Source organism: Protopterus annectens, chromosome 14.part0 (assembly GCF_019279795.1).
Source record: "Protopterus annectens isolate FY-2018-M chromosome 14.part0, PAN1.0, whole genome shotgun sequence".
Taxonomy (NCBI): Eukaryota; Metazoa; Chordata; order Ceratodontiformes; family Protopteridae; genus Protopterus; species Protopterus annectens.
The window spans coordinates 492,293,992-492,315,763 of record NC_056748.1 but is presented as its reverse complement, the minus strand read 5'-3'; the positions used below and the strand labels follow the sequence as shown (position 1 = coordinate 492,315,763).

At 45.6% G+C, this 21,772-nt stretch overlaps 1 protein-coding gene across 1 annotated transcript in view; it reads left to right on the top strand.

Moving 5' to 3' along the window:
- The window catches only part of LOC122789063 (ligand-dependent corepressor-like), a 308,940-nt gene that overhangs the window by 202,690 nt on the left and 84,478 nt on the right, over positions 1-21,772 (top strand). The gene's annotated exons all lie outside the window — the stretch shown is intronic.

The following is a 21,772-nucleotide window of genomic DNA, read 5'->3' as shown; positions in this document are numbered from 1 at the left end:
ATCCTCAATAACCAAGGGGTTCTACTCCAGGATGCCCATCCTTGACCTCTCCAACATCTTCCTCAAGGTACCAAGATTCAAAATGCTCACATTTTATCATCTTCCTCTCATTTCTCGACTAGCCTTCATGGCCTTCTTGGATCTGAAGGCTGCATACTTTCACATCCCTATTCACCCCACTTACAGGAAATGTCTTAAGTTCTCTGTGGGTAACTCACATTTTCAGTTCTCTGCCTTACCCTTTGGACTTTCCACAGCCCCAAGCATATTCATTAAATGTCTAGACCTAGTCATAGCATACTGCAGACTACAGGGCATACAAATCTGTCCTTGCTTAAACAATCGTTTGATCCTTCACCCGAATCCTCTCACCCTGTCTCAACATTTGAATTGGGTTTGCAGGGTTCTACAAAATTTAGGGTTCCCCGTCAACCATTTAAATTTCCAAATGACCCCATCACAAGACCTAGTTTTCCTGGGGTGCAGGATAAGAACAGATTTGATGTCAGTCTTTGTCCCTACCCAGAAAGTAGAAGCTCTCGCACATGTATTCCAGTCCCTCCTACCACTGCCATCCATGTCAGCCAGAGAATTTCTGAGCATCCTGGGATTAATGGCTTCATTGATCCCCATTCTCCCTTTAGCCAGGATGCACATGAAGTTTCATTGGGTATTGGAAGAATTCTTGGAACCAACACATCCATCCCTTCGATGCAAATCTTTCTCTTCTTCCCTGTTTTAAAAAGGAGCTCAGCTGGTGGATCTCTACTATCCCCCTCAATCAAGGGGTGCAGTTAGATTCTTCCAGCCAGTTAGCAGCTTTGCACAGATTCATCAGACCTAGGTTGGGAATATGTCCTTCACAATACCAACAATCCAGCACAAGGTGCAGGGGGATCTGACTCTGCATAAGCCTTTCCCAGATCCAACCCATTCATTGGGTCAGTCTAGTACACCAGCTAAAGTGTTGGATCCTGTCAGGGGTTCGGATCTCATCATTATCTCTGATCCCCCTCCAGATCTACGTCATTGGATGTGATGTGCTGGAGTCTGTCCCCCTCCAGCGTTCATAGAACATTGCCTAGATCTCCAGCCAAATTGAAGCATTCTTCCATTTTGTCCAGGACTTCCAGAAGTTTGCTACCCACAGATATGGTCAGGATGATTGTTTTCTCAAGGACCAAATCGAGCTGGACTTGTTTCCATCCCCAGCTCAGTTGCTTAGGGGTCGTTCTCCATCCACGTGACTTCATTCTCCTCTTCTGACCCACCTGGGTTTGGAGCTTCAGGATCAGAGTATTCCATGTTAGAGGCCAATGGTGTCCAGCATCCCTCCCTTCCCGACACGGCCAGGGTCCCTGGTGGGGTCTGTCCTGCTGCCCTTGGAACATGCTGCATCGCAATTCTGTGAGATCGGTGCTAGCGCCCTGGTGGTGGGGTCACACCTGGAGTTTTCAGACCATTCCCTTCCGTTGGGGGTATAGGTGCTGCACAGCTTCAGGCTGATAGTGTCTGGAGGCTTTGGTGCTGCGTTGAGGTCCCCACTCCCTCCTCTCCTGTAGCTACAACTGCCCTGGAAGAGTGTTGGATCTTCTAGTCTGTTGGCCTTCTGGGCAGTAGAGAAGACCTTCTCCTGCTTGGCAATTGCTTCTCCTTTATCTCTAGGTACGCCCCAGCCCCTCGTGACCTTGGGTGGTGAGGCCTCATCATCTTTCCAGGGTCAGCCCTCTAGCAAGTGCCTAGCGACAGGCAATACCCCGCTTGTGGTCCCGGTCTCTTTAGAGTCCTCCCCAGAGCTGACTGTGGAGGTATCCCCTCAGAAGAGGACTTGTAAGAGGAGGCACTTGGACGACACTAGAATGTCCCTCACCTAGAACATGGATTTCGAAGAGCAAGACAGATCCCCCAGGCTGCCACCTGAGGAAGTGCTCTTTGCAGACAGCCTCTAAATTCTCAAGCAAAGAGGTGGTTGGTCTTCCCCCACCCCATCTTCAGAGGAATACATGATGTCCTCCTATTGCTATGTTTCAGTATTCTTGTTGTGGGACTTCCTACCCTCAGGCGACTCGTACCTCGGCGCCTGAATAAAAGCTTTAGCTTAGCTATTGCAGCCGCATGGGACGTCACACTTAAGACCATAAACCAGGGGCATTAAATAAGACGTCTGCATGTGCATTCCTCTCGACATTTCAGCTGCAGGCGACTGCATTGTGTTCGCCCCTTCATATTGAACGTCTCAAAAAGCTAAGTAACCAGGTGACTGGTTTTCTTTATCTTTTTGTTATTGTTTAGGCTTGGTTTGTCGTAGCTGTTGATAGTCTGTCAGGTAAAAAAGTTAAATCCCAATGCGGGCACCAGATACCCCAGAAAGACTCCCATGATCAGTGTGTTTTTTGCTTAGGCCATGAGCACGACTGTACCGCTTGCTCCATTTGCCAATTATTTCTGCTGAAGACCCTATGCAGCTGTCTGGCCTCACTTAACTTTTATTTAGAAAACCAGTGCCTTAAGTGGTTAGCCCTAAGGATGGATCCTGCTTTGGAGGCGACATCAGAACCTCTGCATAAGAAGGCCATGTTTCCCAGGCACTCGTCTTCTGCTGCTTCATTACTGGGTGCCCCGCCAGCTGCCGATTTAGGAGTTGAGGGACTTCCAGCAGATCTGTCATCTTCAACGATTACCTTTGTGGAAGCTGGAGATCAGTCTACGGCCGACACATCCCCAGAGCTAACCCAGACCCCGACTACTGTCGAGGTTGAGGGGGAACCAGATTCTGTAGAGCTTCTAACCAGGATCCTGCCTTCGGACACTGTTCCTATCAGACCCGATTTCAGGCTGCTTCAACTTCTACCCCAGCAAAAAATGAAACCGAAAACCAAGCATGCGCCTTGCACTGCTGAAGGCTTACCTGACTGGCAGTCCTTCACTTCTTCCTTGATGCAGGCCTTCATGGCCCTTGGGCCTTCCGCATTATCCTCCACTGCTATTCCTTTGCTTAGCTCTAGGCCTGCTTCAGCCTCTTCCCTCCCTTATCTGACATCTCAGGTTGGGGGAGAAGAGCATGATACTTCATTCTCCTCCTCTGAGGACTCCATATCTTACACCTCCAAAATTGCTTCTCCCCAGGAGTATTATTCTCCTGATAAATCTATAGTGGGAGAGTCACCCCTTGAGGATATCACACTTTTGGCGAGACTATCACCAAAATGAAAGATTACTTCAAATGGTATACCTCACTAATGTCTGACAGCCAAAATAGGTATTTTCAACTGCTTCAAGTAGAATCCCCCTCCTTTTCCTGCAGTTCCACCAGTCCTGCCTGCATCCCTAGAAGCCTTTAACTCGACATCTAAGTCTCCAGATTCACAGCCACCTGCCCTCAAGCGACCAGATAGCTTTTACAAGGTGCCTGATGAGCAAAAATTCTTAATCAAACCGCCCCTGTCATACCCAGCAGTGATTGCCACCTACCCTGATAAGCAATCCAGACTACTCCCCCCACCTCACTCCTACCCACAGAATGACAGTAAATCTATGGATAGGATAGGTAAGAAGGTCTTCTACTCCACCACTTTTGGTTTTAGAGCCATTAACTGAGAGGTGCATATGACCAAATATGCTCTGGACTTGGTCTCCCAAGCCTTTTCCATGCTGGCCACAATTCCTGACTGCCTCATTAAAGCTGCCATCTCATCCAGATTTTCTTTTATCTACACAAGTAGTAAGAAACTCCATTAGATGCAGCTATGATGCTGCCAAAGCAGCTGCTTCAGTTCTTAGGAGATCCTCCTGGCTGAGACTTCAAAATGTCCCAGAATACTTTTAAGTCAGAGATCTTGGTTGCCCCCCCCCTGGACCACATTTTCTTTTTCGAAAGCAATCTGCTGACCTTTTTAAGAATCTTTATTTTTAAGAAGCTTACCCAACACCCATTCGTACCTGCTGGGACAGCTACCCTTCTGATGTGTACATGGAAAACAGTTGTTCTAGTGGCTATAACCTCAGCCAGATGGGTTTCAGAACTAAAAGCCTTAAGAGCTTGCCCCCCCCCCCACAATACTACATTCCACAAAGACAGGGTAACTCTGAGAACTAATCTTTCCTTCATTCCGAAGGTGGTCAATGATTTGTCATTAAACCAATCTGTCCACCTTCCCACCTTCTTTCCCTCTCCTTGCAATGAAAGTGAGAGGATATTTCACTTCTTGGATGTACACAGACAACTAAGATTTTGCCTGGACAAAACGAAAGCCATTAGGAAATCAAAACAACTCTGATGTTCTTCATTCCACATTGCTGCAGTCCTAACTATTGGGTAGTCCGCTGTCCAGTCGGCCCGAATACCAAAGTATATGGCTGACGTCGGTCAGGGCGCATTAGACTGACGTCAGTACGTCAGGGTACTAATGCGCATGACCGACGTCATATCCTCAGTCTTTTTTGCCGCATGGTCCGATGCAGAAGCAATTTTGCGAGTGCAGGTTGGCGTTCTGAAAGTTTCTGAAGTCAGAGTTTCAGACCGAATCAAAGTTGGCTAAGTACCCCGTTGGGGAATATTTTGTTTTTCTTGCCTCAGTATTTAACGGATGTCAGAAAAAGTGAATAACTGTATTTCTTGTGGGAAACAGATACCTCATAGGGATTACCATACTTTGTGTATACCTTGTTTAGGGCCTGAGCACGGCGTTGTTGGATGCCGCTCTTGTGCTAGATTTAACAAACGCACTATTAAGAGAAGGTTAGACTGTGCCAGGTTAGTGTTTGGGAAGCGTTGTAATTATAAAATGCCGTCGGATGCTCCGGCCGCTTCGACTAAAAGCGCAAAGATAAAGCAGCAAAGCCTAGGGTGGAGGAACCGACAGTCCCAGACGTCGGTTCTTTGGAAAACTCAGTGGAGCGGAGGTTTTGCCAGGTGTCTCTTTGGAGTCTCAGGAAGAGACTTTACTGTTACAGGATGTATCCTCTCAGGAAGTAGGCCAGGCTGAGGGGGCTTCTCAGGTGGCTGTTCTTCCCTCTCTTCCTAAGGTGGTTAGAGCCTCTCCTTCAGTTTCCAAGGCTTCTTTGAGGGGCAGGCCAAGTTTAGCTTCTGTGGGGGTTTCTCCCTAGTACTTCAGGCTCTTTGCCTAAGAAACATATGCTTAAAATGGCAGAGGATTTGATTACTATGATTAGGGGTTCTATGCCCCTCCTGATAAGAGGCCTAGGGTGGAACCTGAGTTTGAGAGTTTTGAGCAATGCTCGGAGGCTTGAGTCTTGACTGAAGACTTGCAGGAGTACCCTCCTTATTCTGATTCTGATGTGGATGATTCTACTCCTTCTGCTTCTCCTCCTGAGGATTTTTCATTTTCAGAGACTCTGCATTCCATGAGGGAGCATTTTAAATGGGAAGGTCAAGATTTCTCTGATTCCAGGAAAAGGCTTAGGGAATTCTTGTTTTACCCCAGCATAGGCCTTTAGCTATACCTCCTGTTTTGAATGTGGTGGAAGATGTGTTTGCAGAGGCTTCCTGAATCCTGATTCTTTGCCTCCTGCCCCAGTTAAACCGGATAGGTATTATAGGGTGCCTGAAGCTCATAAGTATCTTTTTAAGAGTCCTAGGGCAGACCCAGAAACTGTCTCTCAGGGGCCTAAAGGTGTGAAGGCCTCAGTTGTTAAAAATCCTGTCCCTCCTGATAAAGAGGCAAGGGCTTTGGATAGATGGGGAAAGAAAGTGTATACTTCTTCCACTTTAGCCATGAGGGCGTTGAATTGTCAGTTTCACATGTTAAAATATCAGAATTATCTTCTTTCACAGTTGAAATCTAAGGTGGATGCTCTGGCTGAAGGTATTGAGTGTAAAGAGTTGCAGGATTTAGTTCATGTGTCTGAACAGGTAGGTAAACATTCCTTGCAGTGTGGTTTTGATGCTGTGCAGGCCTCCTCCAGGGTGGCTGCCACTGGTTCTGTTCTTCGTAGGCACACCTGGCTGAGAGATCAGAATTTAGCTGAGCATGTTAAGACAAGGATTTTGGATGCTCCTTTACAGTCTGATGTGTTGTTTGGTTCGCCTGTGGAAGCAGTTTTGAAGAAAATGGAGGACAAGGCTAAGTCTATGCAAACTGTTAAAGATTTTTGCAGGTGCAGCCTCCAAGTTTAGTAGAAATTGGCCTACTAAGGGATGGACTTATCCTGCTTATGATTCCCAGTCTAGGGGTAGGTCTAGGCGTGGTAGGGGCAGAGCTCAGGGTTCTTTTAGGCCTAGGACAGGAGTTCCCCTGCTCAGACTTCTGGTGAGGGCAGGGGTCAGTCCTTTCGTAAGCAGACCCAATGACCTACCTTTTCAGCTGCCAGTACATTCTCGCCTGGCAGCACCTTTGGGTGGAAGGCTGTCTCTTTTCAAAGAAAATTGGGATTTAATTACCCAAGACAGATGGGTTCTGGATATTATTCACCACGGTTACAGGTTTTATTTCCATACCTTGCCTCCTTTCAAAGGCATGCCAGACATTCCTCCTCTTCAAAGGACAGAGGCTCACAAGCAAATTTCTCTGTTGCTCCAAATAGGGGCCATTCAGTCAGTTCCTGTGCGAGAAAGGGGCCTAGGATTTTATTCTCGCCTGTTCCTAGTACCAAAGAAGGGGAACACGTGGAGACCAATTCTGGATTTATCTATCCTCAACACTTATCTGGACATTCCCAAGTTCAAAATGTTGACGTTACAACAGCTTTTACCTCTGCTGGGCAAAGATCACTGGATGGTAACTTTAGATCTCAAGGAAGCTTACCTTCATGTGCCAATCAGACTAAGTTGCAGGAAGTATCTGCGTTTTCGAGCTGGAAATTCTCATTATCAGTTCTCTGCATTGCCCTTTGGCTTATCTACTGCGCCCAGAGTATTCACAAAGGTTCTGGCTCCAGTGATAGCTTACTTCAGGCTAAAAGGAATCCAAATCTATCCTTACTTGGACGACTGCCTGATTCTGGCTCAAGAAAAAGAGGATCTTCTACAGCATCTGGAATATGTCAGCAGTGCTAAGATGCCTAGGGTATTCTGTGAACGAAATAAAGTCCAGTCTAGTACCCTCTCAAGACATGTGCTTTCTGGGTGTGAGACTGAATACAGCAGCCCAGATGGCCTTTTTAACCCCGGACAAACAAAAGAATCTTTCCAGTTACTTCCATCATCTATCTCTTCAGTCCGGGCTGACTGCAAGGACAGTCCTTCAAGCCTTAGGGTTCATGGCATCTTGTATTCTGGTGCTTCCCAATGCCAAACTGCATATGAGGAAGCTACAATGGTATCTCAAAAATCTGTGGACACAGCACTGCCAGGATTTGGACACTGTCATTCAAATAATACCTTGCATTCAAAAGGAATTTTGTGGTGGGCTCAGGGATGTCACCTAAACAAGGGACTCTCTGTGACCCGGCCAGAGGCAAGTCAGATTCTAACGACAGATGCCTCAGATGTTGCTTAGGGAGCTCATCTAAATGGAAAGTGGATACAAGACAAGTGGCCTGCCAGACTACAGCATCTACATATCAACATGAAAGAGATGTTAGCAGTTCAGTTTGCATTAATTGCTTGCAACGAGTTACTTCTTGCACAGCAGGTGCTGATTCTAACAGACAACACAGCCGTCAGGTGCCACAGCGACAAACAAGGCGGAACACATTCTTACCCATTGTGCAGACAAGCAATGATTTTATGGGAGACTGCGCTCAGTCTGCAACTAACTCTTCAGGCAAGGTTTCTGCCGAGCACAGAACTCCTTAGCAGATGTATTAAGCAGACAAATCATGGATCCCCACGAGTGGAAACTGGATCTTCATGTATTTCAAAATTGACAGTGTCATGGGGAACTCAGACATAGATCTGTTAAGCTTCTCCACTAAACCACCAGCTGCCAAAGTTTTGCACGAAAAGGATTTCATCACACAGCTTGGAAAGTGGATGCTCTTTCTTTCAGTTGGAAAAATCTTCATGTGTATGCCTTTCCACCTCTGCCTCTTCTTCCAAAGGTGCTTCTAAAGGTCAGACAAGACAAGCCAAGGATGATTTTAATAGCTCCAGATTGGCCTCGGCAGCACTGGTACCCATTACTGAGGAGTCTGGTAAGGAAGCCTCCATGGCCTTTACCCTTGATTCCACACCTGTTGTCTCAGAGGGACGGTCATCTGCTCAATGTCAAGCTTCACTCTCTACATCTAACAGCCTGGCATATTCTGTTTTGAAAGACAGCAGGTCTCAGCTTCCTCAACAAGTTTTAAATGTGATTATGGAAGCCAGAAGACCTAGTACAAGGAAAGTGTACGCAGAAAAATGGAAGAGATTTTTGTTTTGGAGTGCAGCAAACAATTTGGAGGTTACTGAGCCAAATTTGAGTGTGGCTCTTCAATATCTTACTGAGTTACTGGACAAGGGTTTGTCTTTCTCTTCCATTAAGATTCATGCTGCAGCAATTTCAGCTCACTATGATTGTGACCCACCATTGTTTTCGCATCCTTTGTTCAAGCAATTTCTTAGAGGGGCAAAGAATATAAGACCCCCACGTAGAGCTCCTACTTGGGATCTCAATTTTGTGTTGGAGAAACTTACTCTACAACCTTTTGAGCCTGCGGCTACTGCTGAATTGAAATACTTGTCATGGAAGACTGCTTTTTTGTTGGCCATTACTTCTGCAAGAAGGGTTTCTGAGTTGCAGGCCCTTATGGCAGTGGAGCCTTTTTTGATTTTTCATAAGGATAGGGTATCTTTACGTACTAATCCTTCCTTTATGCCTAAGGTGGTTTCTAGTGTGGCTTTAAACCAAACTATTCATTTGCCTACCTTTTATGCAGATCCCCAAAATAAAGGGGAAAAGATTTTGCACACTTTAGATGTACACAGGCTATTGCGTTATTATTTGAGCAGGACTAAGGATTTTAGGCAGTCTCAGCAGTTGTTTGTTTCTTTTGCTTTGACTTCAAAGGGCAAGCCTGTGTCGAAACAAACTATTTCTAGGTGGATTGGGTGTTGCATTACATTTTGTTATTCCCATCATGGCAAGGAGATTCCAGCTGGGATTAGGCCTCATTCCACGAGGGCTACTGCCACTTCCACAGCATTTCTAAGGGGGGTGGCAACTAAGGATATTTTGGAGGCAGCTACTTGGAGTTCAGTGCATACTTTCTCTAAGCATTATCACCTTCCTCTCTACTCTAAGTCTAGGGCTGGTTTTGCCACAGCTATTTTGCAAGGCATGTTGTCAGTTCCTGCTTCCTTATGATTTGCCAGCCTCCCTTACCTCTGCTTTGGGATTCTACCCAATAGTTAGGACTGCAGCAATGTGGAATGAAGAACATAGTACAGTTTTGTACCTACCATAAATGTAGATGTTCGAGGATCCACATTGCTGCAGTCAATTACCCTCCCTCCTTCCCCTCTGTGTTTAGGGGTGGTTGTGTAGGTGAGGTTATATTCTGCTATTTGTGTATATATTGTATATATATTTTTTGGTGCAGGTATTTTGGGAGTTTTTGTTTTTGGCCTTATCTTTTCAGGGTCTTCTGGCATCTGGGGCAAGAAAAGACTGAGGATATGACGTCGGTCATGCGCATTAGTACCCTGACGTACTGACGTCAGTCTAATGCGCCCTGACCGACGTCAGCCATATACTTTGGTATTCGGGCCGACTGGACAGCGGACTACCCAATAGTTAGGACTGCAGCAATGTGGATCCTCGAACATCTACATTTATGGTAGGTACAAAACTGTACTTTTCCTTCCTTTCCAGAGCATTGGCCAAGGCATTCTTCAAACAAACCATTGCATGTTGGGTCAGGAAAGCCATCTGTCTTTGCTACTCCCACCATGGAAAAAATTCCGCAGTGGGAGTAAAAGCCCATTTCATCAGGGCAGTGGCTGCCTCCAAGGCTTTCCTAAAAGGTCTGAACAGGTCTTCCATTATGGAAGCAGCCACATGGTCCACACTTTCACCAAACACTACAAGTTAGACCAGGTCTCCAGAGCACGTGCAGGATTTGCCAGGGCAGTCCTACAGAGCTTTGTAGAGTTGTCTTCTGCATCCCGCCAACCTTTCTTCCATTTAAGCTGTGGTACTCTCCCACAGCAAGAATGCTGCAACATAGGAATAGAAGGACATTGAATAGTTGTGTAAAATCTTATCATAACCATAGATGTTCTCTTCTATGTTGCAATATTCTTTCCCACCCACCAATAACCCCCTCATCTTTCTCCTTTTCATCCCAGCATGTCCCTAGGTCCTAATAGCATACACCTTTCACCCTGGATCACTCAATACTACAAAATGACCCCAGGGTCCCTCGCCTGACACTACTGGCACCTCCTCCTGCTGGGGCCTTCTACTCTGCCTGCTGAGCTTCAAGATATTTTTCGTGTTTCACTGTTGCAGTCATTACATTTGGGTTATCTGCCTGCAGATAGCCTTCAGTCGGCCTGAATATCAAAGTCTTGAATTCTTGCATCAGATGCCTCTTCTTCCATGACGTCAGATTGTCAGGGGTATAAAACATGCCGCTGACGCCATTACATCAGTCTTTCTTGCCACGCGGTGCTCGAAGCAGAAGCAAGTTCGCAAGTGCCTGTCGGCTGACTCATGAAATTTTGGTTTGAGTTTCAGAACCAAAGTCTTGAAAAAAGCTAAGTACCCCATTGGGGATCCTTATTCTTGCTCATAACCAATGTAAGTAAAAGTTAGCAAGTGTCTTACCTGTGGAAAGCAAATACCTCAAAGATTTTCATTTGTACTGCTTTCCTTGCTTAGGCCCAGACCATGATGTCCCTTGCTGTCAGTTTTGTGCTTTGTTCAACCCCTGAACTGTTCGTCGTCAGTCTATATTTTTTATTTATTTGTTTTGGTACTCTCTATAACTATCCAAAAATGGCTTCAGTAAGCCATCCAACTATTGATATTCCGAAAAAATGTAAGGATAAGGACAGACTGCATAGGTCCAAAACTGCCGCAGATGCTTCCGTTGAGCTAGTCGTCAGTCCGCTGGTGCTCAGTGAGGAGATTTTACAGCCCCTGGTACTCGCTACTTCAGATTCGCAGACCTTACTGAGACCCATTCGGAGTCCAGTATGCCGTGAAATGCGTCTTCGACTATGGAATCTGTGGATGTCTCTACTTTGGATGGGTCTGAAGGCAGTGTTCAGTCACCAGCTTCTGAGGGTGTATTCAGGCCTACAGACTTACATTTTAAACTGACGCCATCTTCTTCCTCCAGGCCTAAAACTCGACCCACGCCTAAAAAAACGATGTCCAAACTGTATGGTCAGGCCCATATGCCTTAAAAACAAATGCTTAGAATAGCTGAAGACCTTATTACTTAAATTGGGGAAGCCAGCCTTCCCCCTGTGAGACCTAAAACTGATTTTCCTTCTGACTCTTGTGATCAGGATTCTATTTCTGTTTCTTCTGATTACCAGGATTTGCCCTTATCTACCTATGAGGATTCTGATGCAGAGGATTCCATTCCCTCTGCTTCCCCTCCAGAAGATTTTTCTTTTGGTGAAACCTTCCACACTCTTGGGGAGCATTTCTGCTGTGAAAGCCAGGATTTCTCTGACTCCAAAAAGAGGCTTAGGCAATTCTTACTCCTTTCTCAGCACAGGCCTTTAGCTCTCCCTCCTGTTCTGGACATTGTAGATGATGCTTTCTTGGAATCTAGCCTGTCCCCAGACACTTTACCTCCAGCTTCCAAAAAACCTGACCGGTATAAGAGTACCTGACTCTCACAAGTTCCTCTTCAAGAATCCTACTGTGGATCCAGAGACCATTTCAAAAGGACCAAAGGGCATTAAGGCTACTGCTGCCAAAAATCCTACCCCTTCTGATAGAGATTCTAGAGTCTTGGACAAATGGGGGTAAGAAGGTATACACTTCTGCTACTTTGGCCATTAGGGCTCTAAATTGCCAGTTGTATATGCTAAAGTAACAGCAGCATATTATGGGTCTACTTAAACAGAAAATTATGTTGATTCCTGACTGTGCTGAACATAAAGAATTACAGGATTTTATATGTTCTGCTGAACAAGTTGGTAAACATACTTTTCAGTGTGGTTCTGACTTTCTTGAATCATCTTGCAGGGCTGCTGTCACTGGGTCTTTACTTAGAAGACGTGCTTGGCTTAAGGAGCAAAACTTGCCAGATCGTGTTAAAGCTAAATTACTGAATGCTCCCTTAAACCAAGACTGCCTGTTTGGCAACAAAGCCAAAGTCGTCATCAAAAAGATTGAGGAAAAAGCTAAATCTGTGTAAACTGTTAAAGATTTTCTGCAAGTACAGCCTCCCAGATTTAGTAGGCATTGGCCTTCAAAGAATTGGTCCTTTCCAGCCTCTTCCAGGCCTTCTCAGTTCAAACCCATGAACAGTAGACCACCTAGGTTACAGTCTCACGCTACGCACAGGCCTAAGCAGTGGGGGGCTTCTACTTCCAAAGCAGGAAGTAGTTAGACCCCCCCCGTATGGAAAAATGTCACAATGACTTAACCTTAACCCTTCCAAGCCCTGCTCAACTGCCTGCTCCCTTAGGAGGAAAGCTCACCCTGCATGCAAAAAACTGGGAACTCATTACCCAGGACAAATGGGTTTTAAATATAGTTTTCCAAGGATACGCATTCCATTTCCACACCCTGCCAACCCCAAAGGGTTGGCTAGACCTACCCCCAAATAAGTGGGCAGAGGCTCAACAGCAGGTTCTCTCTCTTCTAAGTATCAGGGCTATTCAACATGTCCCAGCAGAAGAAAGGGGTCAAGGTTTTTATTCAAGACTTTTCCTGGTACCCAGAAAAGACAGCTCCAGGCGTCCTATCCGTGACCTCTGTATTCTAAACTCCTTTTTGGTAATCCCAAAATTCAAAATACCAACACTTAAACAGCTGCTCCCTATGCTAGGCAAAGATGCGTGGTTGGCAACCTTAGACTTGAAGCTTACCTCCACATTCCAATAAGGGAATCTTGCAGGAAATGCCTACGCTTCAGGGCAGGCTTCATGCACCGTCAGTTCTCTGCACTTCCCTTTAGCTTGTCTACTGCGCCCAGGGTATTCACAAAGTGTCTGTCTCCAGCCATTGCATTTTGCAGGCAGAGAAATATTTAAATATACCCATATTTGGACGATTGTCTGAGTCAGGCAGAAAGCCAGGACTTGCTATTAAAACATCTGGCAATCGTAAAGAAGCTTCTAACCTCACTGGGGTACACAATAAACAAAAAGAAATCTCACCTAGTACCCTGCCAACAAATTGTATTCCTGGGAGCAAGCTTGAACACAACTTCCCAGATGGCTTTCCTCACTCCAGAGAAACAAGATTGATGGCCTGCTTCAAACTACTGGCTACAAAGGACCCGCCTATCTGCAAGAACAATTCTGCAAGCCCTGGAGTTTATGGCCTCTTGGAGACTACTAATTCCATATGGAAGACTGCATGAGGAAACTAAAATGGTATCTAAAAAGCCTATGGTGTCAACATTCTCAGGACCTGGAATCGATGATTCCTATCATTCCTATCATTCCTTGTATAAAGACAGAGTTCCTTTGGTGGGCAGAGGCCTGCTACCACAACAAGGGGCTCCCCTTCACTCTACCCCCTGCTGTCCAAACCCTAACAGACGCATCAGACTATGCATGGGGGACGCACTTGGCAGGGCACTGCATTCAGGGCAAATGGAACCAGAGACAGATGCACCGGCTTATCAACCAAAAAGAAATGTTAGCTATACATATTTCCCTGGCAGTCTTCAAAGACCACATTCTTCCAGGACAATTATTGATAAAGACAGATAACACCACAGTTATGTGGTGCATAAGCAGGGGGAAACCCACTTGTACCCTCTCTGCAGACTAGCCATGGCTCTGTGGAACACAGCCTTGAGCTACCAAGTGCACCTACAAGCTCAATTCCTGCCAGGTAAGCTAAATTCACTGGCAGATGACCTAAGCAGAAATCTCATGGACCCACAAATGGAAACTGGAACCAAAAATATTTAACTACTTGAGGAACAAATGGGGAACTCCAGAGAGAGACCTGTTTGCCTCCCCTGTGAACTGCCAATTGGACAAATTCTGTACAAGGACTTCCCACAGTCGAGCTTGGAAAGTGGATGCCTTGTCCTTTACCTGGGTAAGCCTCTCTGTTTGTGCCTTTCCTCCTCTGCTGCTCTTCTCGAAGGTTCTGCTAAATATCAAACAGGGCAAGCCAAGGGCAATATTGATTGCACCAGACTGGCCATGCCAGCACTGGTACCCACTCTTGCGCAGTATGACACTGCTGGAAACCATGGCACCTACCTCAGATACCTTCCCTGCTGTCTCAGCAGGCGGGCCAGATTTTGCATCCTCAACTTCAAACCCTGAACCTTGCAGCCTGGCTAATTCCTTGAGCTCTCCAACAGCACCCCTCAGTAAGCCAGTGGTTGATGTCATTTTGGAGTGGTGAGGCCTAGTACTAGAAAGTCCTATGCTGAAAAGTGGAAAACATACTGATGTTCTTCATTCCACATTGCTGCAGTCCTAACCATTGGGTAGTCCGCTGTCCAGTCGGCCCGAATACCAAAGTATATGGCTGACGTCGGTCAAGGCGCATTAGACTGACGTCAGTACGTCAGGGTACTAATGCGCATGACCGACGCCATATCTTCAGTCTTTTTTGCCGCATGGTCCGATGCAGAAGCAGTTCTTGCGAGTGCAGGTTGGCGTTCTGAAATATTTCCGAAGTCTGAGTTTCAGACCGAATCAAAGTTGGCTAAGTACCCCGTTGGGGAGCATTTTGGTTTTCTTGCCTCAGTATTTAACGGATGTCAGAAAAAGTGAATAACTGTATTTCTTGTGGGAAACAGATACCTCATAGGGATTACCATACTCTGTGTATACCTTGTTTAGGGCCTGAGCACGGCGTTGTCGGTTGCGCTCTTGTGCTAGATTTAATAAGCACTATTAAGAGAAGGTTAGACTGTGCCAGGTTAGTGTTTGGGAAGCGTTGTAATTACAAAATGCCGTCGGATGCTCCGCCGCTTCGTCTAGAAGCGCAAAGACAAAACAGCGAAGCCTAGGGTTGATGAACCGGCAGTCCGGACGTCGGTTCTTTAGAAACTCTGTGGGCGGAGGTTTTGCCAGGAGTTTCTTTGGAGTCTCAGGCAGACACTTTATTGTTACAGGATGTGCCCTCTCAGGAGGTAGGCCAGGCTGAGGGGGCTTCTCAGGTAACTGTTCTTCCCTCTGTTCCCAAGTTAGTTAGAGCTTCTCCTACTGTTGCCAAAACTTCTTTCAGAGGTAGGCCAAGTTCAGCTACAGTGGGGGTTTCTCCTAGCACTTCAGGTTCTGTGCCTAAGAAACATATGCTTAAAATGGCAGAAGATTTAATTACTATGATTAGAGGCTCTATGCCCCCTCCTGATAAGAGGCCTAGGGTGGAACCTGAGTTTGACAGTTTGGAACAGTATTCAGAGGCTTCCGAGTCTTCTCTTGGAAGAATTACAGGACTTTCCTCCTTATTCTGATTCTGATGTGGATGATTCCACACCTACAGCTTCTCCTCCTGAGGATTTCTCATTTTCAGAGACTCTGCATTCCATGAGGGAACACTTTAAATGGGAAGGCCAAGATTACTCTGATTCCAGGAAAAGGCTTAGGGAATTCTTATTTTTACCACAACATAGGCCCTTAGCTATACCTCCTGTGTTGAATGTGGTGGAAGATGTTTTTGCAGAGGCTTCCCTGAACCCTGACTCTTTGCCTCCTGCTCCTGTTAAACCTGATAGGTACTATAGGGTGCCCGAAGCTCATAAGTCTTTGTTTGAGTCCTAGGGCGGACCCAGACACTGTTTCTCAGGGGCCTAAAGGTGTTAAGGCCTCTGTGGTTAAAAATCCTGTTCCCACTGATTAAGAGGCACGGGCTTTGGATAGGTGGGGAAAGAAAGTGTATACTTCTTCCACTCTAGCCATGAGAGCGTTGAATTGTCAGTTTCACATGCTAAAATATCAAAATTATCTCCTTTCACAATTGAAATCTAAGGTGGATGCTTTGGCGGAAGGTATAGAGTGTAAAGAGTTGCTGGATTTACTTCATGTGTCTGAACAAGTGGGTAAGCATTCTTTGCAATGTGGTTTTGATGCTGTGCAGGCCTCCTCGAGGGTGGCTGCCACTAGTTCTGTTCTTCGCAGGCATGCCTGGTTGAGGATCAGAATTTAGCTGAGCATGTTAAGACAAGGATTTTGGATGCTCCTTTACAGTCTGATGTGTTGTTTGGTTCGCCTGTGGAAGCAGTCCTGAAGAAAATGGAGGACAAAGCTAAGTCTATGCAAACTGTTAAAGATTTTTGCAGGTGCAGCCACCGAAGTTTAGTAGAAATTGGCCTACTAAGGGATGGACATATCCTGCTTATGATTCCCAGTCTAGGGGTAGGTCTAGGCGTGGTAGGGGCAGAGCTCAAGGTTCTTTTAGGCCTAGATCAGGAGTTCACCTGCTCAGACTTCTGGTGAGGGCAGGGGTCAGTCCTTTCGTAAACAGACCCAATGACCTGCTTTTCAGCTGCCAGTAGATTCTAGTCTGGCAGCTCCTTTGGGAGGAAGACTGTCTCTTTTCAAAGAAAATTGGGATTTAATTACTCAAGACAGATGGGTGTTGGATATCATTCACCACGGTTACAGGTTTTATTTCCATACATTGCCCCTTTCAAAGGCATGCCAGGCGTTCCTCCTACACAAAGGAAAGAGGCTCACAAGCAAATTTCTCTGTTACTCCAAATAGGGGCCATTCAGCCAGTCCCTGTATCGGAAAGGGGCCTAGGATTTTATTCTCGCCTGTTCCTAGTACCAAAGAAGGGGAACACGTGGAGACCAATTTTGGATTTATCTATCCTCAACACTTATCTGGACATTCCCAAGTTCAAGATGTTGGCGTTACAACAGCTTTTACCTCTGCTGGGCAAAGACCACTGGATGGTAACTTTAGATCTCAAGGAAGCTTACCTTCATGTGCCTATAAGACTAAGTTGCAGGAAGTATCTGCGTTTCGAGCTGGAAATTCTCATTATCAGTTCTCTGCATTGCCCTTTGGCTTATCTACTGCGCCCAGAGTATTCACAAAGGTTCTGGCTCCAGTGATAGCTTACTTCAGACTAAAAGGAATTCAAATCTATCCTTACTTGGGCGACTGCCTGATTCTGGCTCAAGAAAAGGAGGACCTTCTACAGCATCTGGAATATGTTATAGCAGTGCTAAGATGCCTAGGGTATTCTGTGAGCGAAATAAAGTCCAGTCTAGTACCCTCTCAAGACATGTGCTTTCTGGGTGTGAGACTGAATACAGCAGCCCAGATGGCCTTTTTAACCCCGGACAAACAACAGAGTCTATCCCTTTACTTTCATCAACTATCTCATCAGTCCGTGCTGACTGCAAGGACAGTCCTTCAAGCATTAGGGTTCATGGCATCTTGTATTCTGGTGCTTCCCAATGCCAAACTGCATATGAGGAAGCTGCAATGGTATCTCAAAATGTATGGACACAGCACTGCCAGGATTTGGACACTGTCATTCAAATAATACCTTGCATTCAAAGGATTGTTGTGGTGGGCTCAGGAATGTCACCTAAACAAGGGACTCTCTGTGACCCGGCCAGGGGCGAGTCAGATTCTAACGACAGATGCCTCAGACATTGCTTCGGGGGCTCATCTAAATGGAAAGTGGATACAAGACAAGTGGCCTGCCAGACTACAGCATCTACATATCAACATGAAAGAGATGTTAGCAGTCCAGTTTGCATTAATGGCTTTCAAGGAGTTACTTCTTCCAGGGCAGGTGTTGATTCTAACAGACAACACAACTGTCATGTGGTACATCAACAAACAAGGGGGAACACATTCTTACCCATTGTGCAGGCAAGCAATGATTTTATGGGAGACTGCGCTCACCCTGCAACTAACTCTTCAGGCAAGGTTTCTGCCGGAGCACAGAACTCCTTAGCAGATGTGTTAAGCAGACAAATCATGGATCCCCACAGTGGAAACTGGATCTTCATGTATTTCAAAGGTTGACAGTGTCCTGGGGAACTCCAGACATAGATCTGTTCGCTTCTCCACTAAACCACCAGCTGCCAAAGTTTTGCACAAATAGGTTACATCACACAGCTTGGAAAGTGGATGCTCTTTCTTTCAGTTGGAAAAATCTTCATGTGTATGCGTTTCCACCTCTGCCTCTTCTTCCAAAGGTGCTTCTAAAGGTCAGACAAGACAAGCCAAGGATGATTTTAATAGCTCCAGATTGGCCTCGGCAGCACTGGTACCCATTACTGAGGAGTCTAGTAAAGAAGCCTCCATGGCCTTTACCCTTGATTCCACACCTTTTGTCTCAGAGAAGGCCACCTGCTCAATGTCAAGCTTTGTTCTCTTCATCTAACAGCATGGCATATTCTGTTTTGAGAGACAGCCGGTCTCAACTTCCTCAACAAGTTTTAAATGTGATTATGGAAGCTAGAAGACCTAGTACACGGAAAGTGTATGCAGAAAAATGGAAGAGATTTTTATTTTGGAGTGCAGCAAGGAATTTGGAGATTTCTGAGCCTAATTTGAGTGTGGCTCTTCAATATCTTACTGAGTTATTGGACAAAGGTTTGTCCTTCTCTTCCATTAAGATTCATGCTGCAGCAATTTCAGCTCACTATGATTGTGACCCACCATTGTTTTCGCATCCTTTGTTCAAGCAGTTTCTCAGAGGGGCAAAGAATATAAGACCCCACGTAGAGCTCCTACTCCTGCTTGGGATCTCAATTTTGTGTTGGAAAAACTTACTCTACAACCTTTTGAGCCTGCGGGTACTGCTGATTTAAAATATTTGTCATGAAAGACTGCTTTTTTGTTGGCTATTACTTCTGCAAGAAGGGTTTCTGAGTTGCAGGCCCTTATGGCAGTAGAGCCCTTTCTGATTTTCCATAAGGATAGGGTATCATTACGTACTAATCCTTCCTTTATGCCCAAGGTGGTTTCTAGTGTGGCTTTAAACCAAACTACTCATTTGCCTACTTTCTATGCAGATCCCCAAAATAAACGGGAAAACATTTCGCACACTTTAGATGTACATAGGCAGTTGCGTTATTATTTAAGCAGGACTAAGGATTTCAGGCAGTCTCAGCAGTTGTTTGTTTCTTTTGCTTTGAGTTCTCAGGGCAAGCCTGTGTCTAAGCAAACTATTTCTAAGTGGATTGGGTTTTGCATTTCTTTTGTTATTCCCATCATGGCAAGGAGATTCCAGCTGGGATTAGGCCTCATTCCACTAGGGCTACTGCCACTTCAACAGCATTTTTAAGGGGGGTGGCAACTAAGGATATTTTAGAGGCAGCTACTTGGAGTTCAGTGCATACTTTCTCTAAGCATTACCACCTTCCTCTCTACTCTAAATCTAGGGCTGGTTTTGCCACAGCCATTTTGCAAGGCATGTTGGCAGCTCCTGCTTCTTTATGATTTGCCAGCCTCCCTTACCTCTGCTTTGGGATTCTACCCAATGGTTAGGACTGCAGCAATGTGGAATGAAGAACATAGTACAGTTTTGTACCTACCATAAATGTACATGTTCGAGGATCCACATTGCTGCAGTCCAATCTACCTCCCTTCCCCTCTGTGTTTAGGGGTGGTGGTGTGAGTTGCTGTATATTATTGTACATCTGTATATATATATATATATATATATTGTATATAAGTTTGGTGCAGGGCTTTTTGGTGTTTTGGTTTGGGCCTTGTCTTTTTAGGGTCTTCTGACATCTGGGGCAAGAAAAGACTGAAGATATGGCGTCGGTCATGCGCATTAGTACCCTGACGTACTGACGTCAGTCTAATGCGCCTTGACCGATGTCAGCCATATACTTTGGTATTCGGGCCGACTGGACAGCGGACTACCCAATGGTTAGGACTGCAGCAATGTGGATCCTCGAACATCTACATTTATGGTAGGTACAAAACTGTACTTTCCTGGAGCCAAACTCTGGGGATGGGCACAGCTGTGCCCAGCTTACCTCATATTCTATAGTATTTAACAGAAATACTCCACAAGGGCGTATCCTTCTCGTCAATTAAAATTCATGCCTCTGCCATGTCAGCTCATTATAATACTGAACCACCCCTCTTCTGTCACCCCTTGCTAAAGCAATTCCTCAGAGGAGCTAAAAATTTAAGACACCCCCCCAGGCAAGCCCCTACGCCAGCCTGGGACCTTAACTTATTATTGGAAAAGTTCACTGTCACTGTATTTGACCCAGCTGCAACTGCAGAGTTGAAATTCCTTTCTTGGAAAATGGCCTTCCTTGTAACCATCACTTCAGCAAGAAGAGTGTCTCAATTACAGGCCTTCAACCAAACTCTGCCTAACTATACTTTGACACCCACCTCTCCAAGTTCCACTAACACAACTTTGTTTTCTTTTGAGTCAGTTCCCATTACTTCATATCTCTACTACTCAAGCTAAAACCTTGCTCTCCTTCCACTGACAATCTATCTCCTATATTCCTCAAACTTGCTGCTGACTCGGTTGCCTATCCTATATCAATACTAATTAATCGATCTATTCTGGAGTCAACTTTCCCCACCCTTTGGAAATCTTGCTTCACTATCTCTCTTCATAAAGGTGGAAACTCCACTGACCCCCTCAAACTACCGACCCATTGCCATTCTGTCCCCCCATCCAAGATATTAGAAAAATGTATTCATTCACAGCTTCTTTATCACCTCCTCACACACCACTTACTTACCCATACCCAACATGGATTTCGTCCTCACCACTGCCCTTCTCTCCTCCACTCATCATTGCAGAGGCCCTAGACAACAATAAACTCATTTCCTGTGTCTTCCTAAATCTCTTCAAAGCCTTCGATACTGTTTCTCATCCTCTACTACTATCCAAACTCGCAAATCTCCACCTATCCCCCTCCGCACTTGCCTAGTTTAATAGTTACCTGTCTGAAAGGGAACAATCTGTCAAATGGCTCTCATCCTCTTCACCTTTCCTTCCCATATCCACTGGTGTTCCTCAGGCTCCATCTTGGGACCCCTTTTGTTTAACATCTTCACCAATGATCTTTACACCTTATGCAAATAATCCTCCCTTATTCAGTATGCCGATGACTCCACACTTATATCCATCTCAAATAACATTCCTGAACTACACTCCCTGACCCAACAGGCCCTACTGTCCACTGAACAATGGCTCTCTCACAACTTATTGTTTCGAAATCCCAAAAAGACCAAGCTCCTACTTATCCTTCCCTGATGTTCATCGTGTTTCACTGTTGCAGTCATGACTATAGGGTTCTCCCCTGCTGGCAGGCAGTCCTCGGTTGGCCAGAATCCCAAAGTCTGGGTCCGGCGTCGGCTGTTCAGCCATGCTGCCTGATGTCAGAGCGCCAGGAGTACAAAGCTGACAGCCGACGCCATGTTCTCCAGTCTTTCTTGCCGTGCGGTGATAGCAGTTCGCAAGTGCCGGTCGGCTGACTCCTGACAATTTTTTCTAAACAAACTCCAGTCTGAAGACTTTCTTCTCCTACTCAAAGCTAATTACCCCGTTGGGGAAACTTTTTTCTTGCTCCAGTCCGATGTCAGAAAAAGTTAATAATTGTATTTCATGTGGGAAGCAAATACCTCATAAGGATTTTCATTCTTACTGTATTCCTTGCTTAGGCCCTGACCACGATATAGCTAGTTGTCTGTTTTGTGCTAGATTCAATCCAGCGTACTATTAAACGAAGGTACGATTTTGCTTTTCATTACTTCGGTAGGCGTTTTAA